General features: G+C 41.4%; 1 long non-coding RNA gene across 3 annotated transcripts; it reads left to right on the top strand.

Annotated features, from left to right (window-relative positions):
* The first annotated feature begins 506 nt into the window (after positions 1-506).
* Positions 507-6,836, top strand: LOC144112905 (uncharacterized). 3 transcript variants are annotated; one of them, XR_013310537.1, is made up of 4 exons: positions 507-646; positions 1,842-1,910; positions 2,312-2,431; positions 4,104-6,836. It is a non-coding gene; the product is annotated as an uncharacterized LOC144112905 (long non-coding RNA). The 3 variants fall into 3 exon arrangements; XR_013310536.1 differs by having other exon boundaries at positions 2,312-6,836; XR_013310538.1 differs by having other exon boundaries at positions 2,309-6,836.
* Positions 6,837-9,076: the final 2,240 nt, after the last annotated feature.

Below are 9,076 nucleotides of genomic sequence, written 5' to 3'. Positions count from 1 at the left end.
ACCGGGGCCGCCAGCGACGACGACCGCATCACCAACAAGATGCTACGCAACCTCGACGACCATTCAGTCGAAGCTCTTCCGGACCTTTTCAACCACAATTGGCATGAAGGTCGCCTTCCGGACTGCTGGAAGCATGCCAAGGTAATCTTCATACCCAAACCAGGCAAACGACTCGAGCTAGGAAATCTCCGGCCCATCTCGCTCACGTCTTGCCTGGGGAAGGCTATGGAGCACATCATTCTACACAGACTTCACACCCACGTAGACAAGGAGGACCTCTTTCCCCCCACCATGATTGGTTTCCGGGCTGGACTGTCCACCCAGAACATAATGTGACAGATACAACACGGCATACTAGACCGTGTTTCCGTTTGCTAGCCGCTGCATACAAGCTCAATGTTGCCCACGCCAACGCGCGCGAGGAGCAGCTGTTTGCCATGACAACTATGTACATGCCATGGTTGCCTACGCCAACGCGCACGCGGAGCAGCTGTTGCCATGGCAAGTGTGGAAAATAGACGCGACGCCGGTAATTGCAAATGGCGGCGCCCTGCCGCCTTTGGGTTTTCGTGCTTTTCAATGACAGCAACGATGTCTGCCGCTTGCTGTGACTATCAGAGTGCCGTTTACAAAAGCTTAATTCAAGGTGGGTATTTTCTTCGCTTTCATTGTTTTCATCGATAACGCAGGTAATTTATTTGAACGCCGGTGAGGCGGTGAAGCAACGATGTCTGCCGTATGGGTAGTATGGGATAAGTTTAATGCAGGTGAGTAATCTATGTGGGACAACTGTGCTGTCACAAGGACATCGCAGCTGTTGCCTTTTCTTTTCATTGCGGAAAAGTTCTGAAATGCAGGAAAATAAAACATTCCTTTTATATTTGAAGTGTAATAGTTTACCCTCACATTTATTTTTCCACTTGCTCAACATTGTATAGCAGTTGTTATAGTTGAGGAACTCACCTGAATGAACAGCATTTTGCACCACGGAGACTGCATAAATACATGGCGTAAAAGAGTGCCGCTTGGACAAGGTTAATTCAAGGCATGTGTAAATTATGATTTTGTGGGCCACATCATGTGGATGTATCCTTTTTTTCTTAGTGCGTAAGAGACTGCATGAATACATGGCGTAAAAGAGTGCCGCTTGGACAAGCTTAATTCAAGGCATGTGTAAATTATGATCTTGTGGGCCACATCATGTGGATGTATCCGTTTTTTTTTTTTAGTGCGCAAGAGAGCGCATGAATACATGGCGTAAAAGAGTGCCGCTTGGACAAGCTTAATTCAAGGCATGTGTAAATTATGATTTTGTGGGCCACATCATGTAGATGTATCCGTTTTTTTTTTTTTTCAGTGCGTAAGAGACTTCATGAATACATGGCGTAAAAGAGTGCTGCTTGGACAAGCTTAATTCAAAGCATGTGTAAATTATGATTTTGTGGGCCACATCATGTGGATGTATCTTTTTCTTTAGTGCGTAAGAGACTGCATGAATACAAGGCATAAAAGAGTGCCGCTTGGACAAGGTTAATTCAAGGCATGTGTAAATTATGATTTTGTGGGCCACATCATGTGGATGTATTTTTTTTTAGTGCGTAAGAGACTGCATGAATACATGGCGTAAAAGAGTGCCGCTTGGACAAGGTTAATTCAAGGCATGTGTAAATTATGATTTTGTGGGCCACATCATGTGGATGTATCCTTTTTTTTTAGTGCGTAAGAGACTGCATGAATACATGGCGTAAAAGAGTGCCGCTTGGACAAGCTTAATTCAAGGCATGTGTAAATTATGATTTTGTGGGCCACATCATGTGGATGTATCCGTTTTTTTTTTTTAGGGCGCAAGAGAATGCATGAATACATGGCGTAAAAGAGTGCCGCTTGGACAAGCTTAATTCAAGGCATGTGTAAGTTATAATTTTGTGGGCCACATCATGTGGATGTATCCATTTTTTTTTAGTGCTTAAGAGACTGCTAGAATACATGGCGTAAAAGAGTGCCGCTTGGGCAAGCTTAATTCAAAGTATCCGCAAATTACGATTTTGTGGGCCACATCATGTGGAGGTAACCGTTTTTTTTAATGCATCCTTTGTTGTGCATCCTCTCACCTATGTCTCAAAATCGTCATTCATACTGTGAATAAATGTATGGCTGAAATTAGCCAAACATCTTGTTTTATGAGGGGAGATTTTTTATCAAAAAATTGTGTAATTATTTTCCGGTGCCCCATATTTAATCTCCTTCAAGGTAATGCCCATTTGATCCAATGCTCTCGTCTGAAAATGTGTTTTTCACTTTTCTGAAGCAGTCCAGAAATTCTTGCGAGAAGTGGGGTCTTTCAATGGCTGCGCCCTTCTTCCACGACCACAGAAGTTTACCCTGTGGACTTTCTTCTTAGAGGGGAACTGAGGAAGTTGTGAAGAAGAAGGTACTGTAAATGGTACTGGTAAATATTCTAGGTAATGCTGTTTTTGCTTAGAAGTTTGCCACAACTTGGGCTATTTTCGTCTTGTTCAATCATGCAAATGTTTTAGAACCTCCTGGCATTTTCTGGCTTTTTTTGGATGTGCTGAAGTTTCTCCAGCAAATGCTAATTATGGCTGAGAAATTTGAATTTAAAAGTTTCCCTGCTCCATGAGTCAAACTCATGATATCCGAACCGAGAAGGTCGGAGGTCGGGTTACCACCATTTTGAAGTGAATGGCAGTGTAACATAGCCTTTGCAATCCATGCCCAAAATTTGGTGCCTACGCACACAGTTTACTTGCAAAATCAGCTGGTGATGACAACACCTGTAGTTCACCTTTTGGTGTTTTCCATCTTATTAAAGCTCAGTTTTTGGTGACAGCAGTTCCTTTGACATTAGAATATCATAGTCTATCGAAAAGCAGGTCAACTTTAATTTATCCTCAGTGTTCTTTTAAGTTTTGCTTGATTTGTGGGGTTTAACATCCCAAAGCGACTTTAGCTATGAGGGGTGCTGAAGATAAGCTTCATGCAGTTACTATCATCTGCACTGCATGAAAAGGTTGATGTATTGTGAACATGGTTAAACAATAATAAAGGGAGACCACAGTGAATATCATACTGTTACTCACTTTTGAAAATGACACCCGATTTTAGTTACATCTTGTCTTCTCTGTAATGAAGCATAAGATATTAGAATGCATGGATCACCGCATGGCATTTAGCTACGACTGTTATGTGATTTAAAATTCAATTTATTTTCTCATGCTGTTTCGGTTTAGACAACCAGACAATGGCTATGACATCAAAGGTCAGTATAGGTCACTGCTTCTTCATTTGTAGTCATTCTAGCTCTTGAGACAGCCTTGTTTTAGCATTGCAGTTAATGAAAACAAAGAAGGAGCAGTTATATTGCAGTTTTTTTATGCCGCATGTGGCGTACACCAACCCTTGATATCACAACCACCTCCTAGCCGCTGGAATCAAAACAGCATCAATAGGAAATTCGATTGTAAATTATTTAGTGACTCTGATGTGTATGGGGTGATCCATATATACTAATGTCTAATGCATCGTTTCAAACAAGAAAACATGCAAGCAAAGATTTGGTTGGTGGGTATAGCCCTGTGAAAAAAAAAACTGAAAAAGCAAGAAAGGAAGGAGGAGAAATGAGAACTACACACACACACAGCATTTGAAGAGCAATGAAGAGAGGAAGCGAGTGTGTTCCATGCCTTACCTGCATTATGTTTCTCACGTCAAGAAAGCTGCAGGCAGGTAACGAGTAAGCCTATGTTTTTGGTGCCATTTATGCGAGGAGCTCCAAATTTTTGTGGACTTTGGCAATACATTTTGCTGCATGAATGTTCTGTCTTGTCAAGCTTAGAGTGGCATTCCTATGTCGTTCTAGAGGCATAACTGCTTCATGGTGCTTTTCCAAATACACATACTGACTATAAATATGAGAAAAATGTGGAGATGGTGCAAAGACAACGGCGGCATTCTTGAAAGAACAAAAATGAACAAGGATACTGTACCATTTTCACTATGGGCTCAGGCCCCCCTATTGATTTGTTGAATTCCAACAGCATTTTGTGAATGAAGATTCATCTAGGACCACTGTTTATTTCCAGAAATGAGACCACTGCCACTCGGAACAGTGAAGTGCAAAAGCTACAAAGGAGTAATCTCAAAGCATATTAGGAAAAATAAATCTGTCACAAGAAACACACTGACATCAATGGCAAATATGTTGAGAGATGTTTGAATGAATAGACTCTTTTGGTACAACCTTTGTCTTTCGTTCCATCAACTAACGGCCACAAATTTTAGACCTCCTCTCATAAGCTTGCCAAAGTGTACCCAAGGTTGAGCAAAAGATTAAGAGCTGAAAGAGTTCACAAAAAAAGACATAAGCAAACACAATGCGCCTCAGGGCCATCAACAAGGCCCTTTATTCCAACTTGCGGCTCATTCAAAAACATCCCATTTGGTAATACTCTCTGTGGGGCTAAGTTGGTGCATGGTCTTGAAAACAGACGTGCAAAACAGACAATGCTGGGGGAAGACAGACGAAACAAGTGCAACTGTTTATTCACCTATTGAAGCAAGTGAATATATAGACAAAAAGGCAAGAGCAGAGAGGGACCCACACATGCGCACAAGTAGAAACAAAAAGGTAACAAATGGCTATAGAAAAAAATGTGTCTCAGCACATATCTAAAAACACACTTTCTTTTCTTCGCCTTTGTTGATGTGGAACGCCTCTATAAGTTCACGGGCTGTAGTATCTTTGCCCCTGCTTAAGATTTTTGTTTTCTTCAGCTTTGCCTGGCATTTTTTCTTCTTTTTCACTGCAGGATTTACAGTAATGTGGTAAGAAAGAACCCGTGCCGTTCTTTAATGCGTGATTATGGTCAGCAAGGCTATCATTAAAACATCAGCCCGTTTGGTCAATGTAAGATTTCCCACACGTCAATGGGATCTGATAAACTACGCCCACTGCACATTTCACAAACGGCGTCACATGCTTTTTCTGGCATTCTGCTTGTTTCGGTTTGTTTGAATCCATTTTGCCACACAAGGAGAACAGCTTCTTGGGGGTGGAAAAACTACACGAACTTTAAACTTTGCCTCAACATGTTTCAGATTGTGTGCCATCTTATGAATATAAGGAATTATCACAGGTTTAGTTTTCTGTTTGGCAACATTGTTTTTTGCACAGTTATTACACTTTTCTTTTTTTAACCTTTTTCAGTAACACTTTGGCAACTGAGCAGAGTAGGATAGCCAGCTTGTTGAAGCCTGGTCTTGCCTTTTTGCTGATCTATTCACTCGCTTTCAAGTGAATACACAGTTGCAGAGTTGCACTTGTTTCGTCTGTCTTTCTCCTGTGTTGTTAGTTTTGCGCATTGTCTTTTTTCAAAATTTCATTCGGTGACACCTGACTGCCCCAAATGGCGGAAGTAGATGCACATCTGCTTCTGGCATTTTGGCCAATTAGGTTTCGCTGAAAGGGATGTTTTCAAAAGGGACACAAATTGGAATACAGGCAGAGATTCGCCTACCGTGTGGGAGTATGCCCATTTGGCAATGCACTGTAGCAAATGCAAGAAACATGGCTGCTGCCCTGCCCTTGAAAACACAGTGTTACAGTGTTCTTTGCAAAGGCAAGAGGTAAAACTGGGGCTTTCATATCACCAAGAATGCCGACAAAAATATATGAGCACGCTATCTTCATCATTATCATCATCAGCATGACTGCGCCAACTGCAGGGCAAAGGCCTCTCCCATGTCTCTCCCATTAACCCTGTCCTTTGCCAGCTGCAGCCACCGTATCCCCGTAAACATCCTAATCTCATCCGCCCACCTAACTTTCTGCCGTCCCCTGCTACGCTTGCCTTCTCTTGGAATCCACTCCGTTACCCTTAAGGACCAACGGTTATCTTGCCTTCGCATTACATGCCCTGCCCAAGCCCATTTCTTCCTCTTGATTTCGACTAGGATGTCATTAACCCGTGTTTGTTCCCTCGCCCACTCTGCCCGCTTCCGGTCTCATAATGTTACACTTAACATTTTTCTTTCCATGGCTCGCTGCGTGGTCCTTAACTTAAGCTGAACCCTTTTCGTTAGCCTCCGCGTTTCTGCCCTGTAGGCGAGCACCGGCAAGATACAGCTGTTGTACACTTTTCTGTTGAGGGATATTGGTAAACTGCTATTCATGATCTGAGAGAACCTCCCATATGCGCTCCACCCTTCTTATCCTTCTAGTTATATCCCTCTCAAGATCCAGGTCAACAGTTTCTGCCTGCCCTAAGTAGACATATTCCCTTACCACTTCCAGCATCTCGCTTCCAGTTGTGAACTGCTGTTCCCTTGCTAGGCTATTGAACATTACTTTGGTTTTCTGCGTGTTAATTTTTAGACCCACCGTTTTGCTCTGCCTGTTTAAATCATTGATCATGCTTTGCAATTCATCTCGTGAGTGACTCAGCAAGGCAATGTCATCAGCAAATCACAGATTATTTAGGTATTCTCCATTAACTCTTATCCCCAGCTGTTTGTATTTCAGGCCACATGATGTTATAACCCTTTTTTTTGCTGTAGTATGCAGTCTCCCCTTCATATTTTGTGCATATACAAGGTGTCCGATTTAATTCAATGCAAATGGTTGATTAAACATTGCATTTGCTGTACACCACAGCTTTGGAAGTTGAATAATCGGCGAGGCTGATGCCTCAGTCAAGTGCAATGTAAATAATAAATGCTTATCCATATAACACTTTCAGATTGGCTTTTTAAATCCTGCGTTTAGGTCATATCTATAGGGAATAACATGGCACACCCTGTATACCATGAGTATTCTGCCCAAACATATTCTTTAAGAATAAATGAAAACACTGAAATGGCTCCATTGCACAATCTTCTCACAATACGTCCAATGCTAATGGCAATTGCTAGAGTTTAGCAAGGCCGGAAATAAAAGCAGGGTTTTACCGGACGGACCGTAACAGGTGCTGGCACCACATCGCTGGAACTCCTTTATAAAAATTTATTTGTCGGCAACAAAAAATATTTTTCTAGTTTTTTTAATATGCGAAACTAAATGGGTTGACCATTTGGCTAATTTTTTTGTCCAGCACCGTTGCCCACATAGCGTTTTCTGGTCCTCAATGTGGCCGTTTCCGCAGAAATCTATGCACTTTTTCTTAAATTACAGAACAACGCAAGGTTCAAGTTTAATTCAAACAATGCTAGATCAAGGTTTCAGGCAAAACTCCAAAAAAGTTTTGTTAAATTTAGACTCCAAGTTTAGTTTTAAAAATGCGGAAATCTTCAAATTTTTCTCCTGTTAAGCACTTCCATTTTAAACCAAAATGGCATCATCCAGTTTATTTTTTGAGGCATGACAGGGCATCTCAATACCAGACTACATGCGGAGATAAACTTTGCCGACAAGGACCGGTTCCTGAACAATAATTCTTGCAAAATGCCCAGATGAAGGTGATGTCTTACACGTTGGAGCATGATATATGGAGAAAAATTTTTTTTTCTTTGAAAGAAGGTGTCTACACTTCTGTTGGGACTGGTCGTCCATGAATTTTCTCAGCGAAATCTACAATACCAAGAATTTGGTGCATCTCCTTTCGCATGGAATGACTCTGCTGTCCCCAAATTTAATTCTTGAAATCGACTGGGAAGTACTGTAAAAAAAATTGTTTCATGAACCTCGGCAGCTGTGAATAGTGACGAAACATTCAAGAAACGGGCAATTTTCTCTGTTAAGGTTTTCTGCCTAGATACATGCCTTACGGAGCATACTTGTTCCCAACAGTTTTATGCCTTCTGGACCACTTGTTTCGTTGCACTCCTAGGACCGCAGCGCAGGTCTAGACAACCGTTTTTTCAAATTTATGAATTTTAAACTACTTGTATGAAATTTTCTTCTCACTTTAATATGTCAACAAACACTGAATCTCAAAAATTCAAAACGAAAATTTGAGCTTTGCAAAACAAAAAGAATTACAAGAATGACTTCACCCTGCAAGAACAATGAATGTTGAACTAGCCTTCTGCCATATTTTCTTAGCTTTGCAGGTTTTAAGAAAAATATATATCAGAAAATAATGTTCTGCACATAAAACAGTGACATTTGATGAGCCGTTATAAAATTATTTTTAAATTGCTCAAAAAATTTAATGTAAATACTCTAGAAATAAACTCAATTTTGTTGAAAGTTGCGTCCCTTCTTAAATGGAAATGTGGGACAGACTGCCGGACATATCATGCTGACTTGAAATCCTAATGTTTACATCAAGTGCCGTATTGCTTGCTGCATTGCCTTTCTGACTGGTTCTCGCAGTTGCTTGTCAAGTGCGAGTGAACTTTGAAAATAGGCAAGGTGCCACCTCTTTTTGACACAGAGTGGCACATGACGAGAAATGTTGTTTGAAATAGTGGCCATTTGGCAATCACTAAGTGCCAGCATACCGGTTGGAAATATGCAGAAATCACTCTTGCTTGACACTTCAGCAGCTGACTATGATGCAGGAATACTTTACTGTGAGACTGTTTATTGCCATGGGTGCACCCCAGAAACGCCACATTGTAGCACTCTGTATGTAGCCACTGTCTGCAAGTTACCACATCTGTTCTTCCATGGCCGAGATAAAGGTGACTCCCCTGCCATCATTGGTATCCAAAGAGTCTCCCTATGCATCGCTCCCACTATAGTGGCAGTGTTTATCATGCTGTTCGTCTTTTGATACAGCCACATTAGAAGATGCATGCAAAGTTAGTGGGCTTCCTCATAACAGGAACATTGAAAGGACTCTCAAAATGAACACTGAAGCTTGTTTGGCTGGTTGCTGTTTACTTCAGAAAGTTTTGCATAATACCTTTTCTGTGTGCTCGACTTACTGCCCTACCATTTCTGTATTTTTTTGTCATAGCAAGGATGAGGGACGTTCCTTAGGAAGGCCATGCATATCATGCGAAACCAGGTGGTGTTTTTCGAATACTGCATGGTTATAGAGGCATGCCTCGTTAATATGGTACTTTCGTCCCCCGTCAAAACTGTCCATAACAAATTGGGAAGAAAAATAAA

This window comes from Amblyomma americanum, chromosome 1, assembly GCF_052857255.1.
Source record: "Amblyomma americanum isolate KBUSLIRL-KWMA chromosome 1, ASM5285725v1, whole genome shotgun sequence".
NCBI classification, from domain to species: Eukaryota; Metazoa; Arthropoda; class Arachnida; order Ixodida; family Ixodidae; genus Amblyomma; species Amblyomma americanum.
The sequence above is the reverse complement of the archived record's forward strand: the minus strand, read 5'-3'. Positions and strand labels throughout refer to the sequence as shown.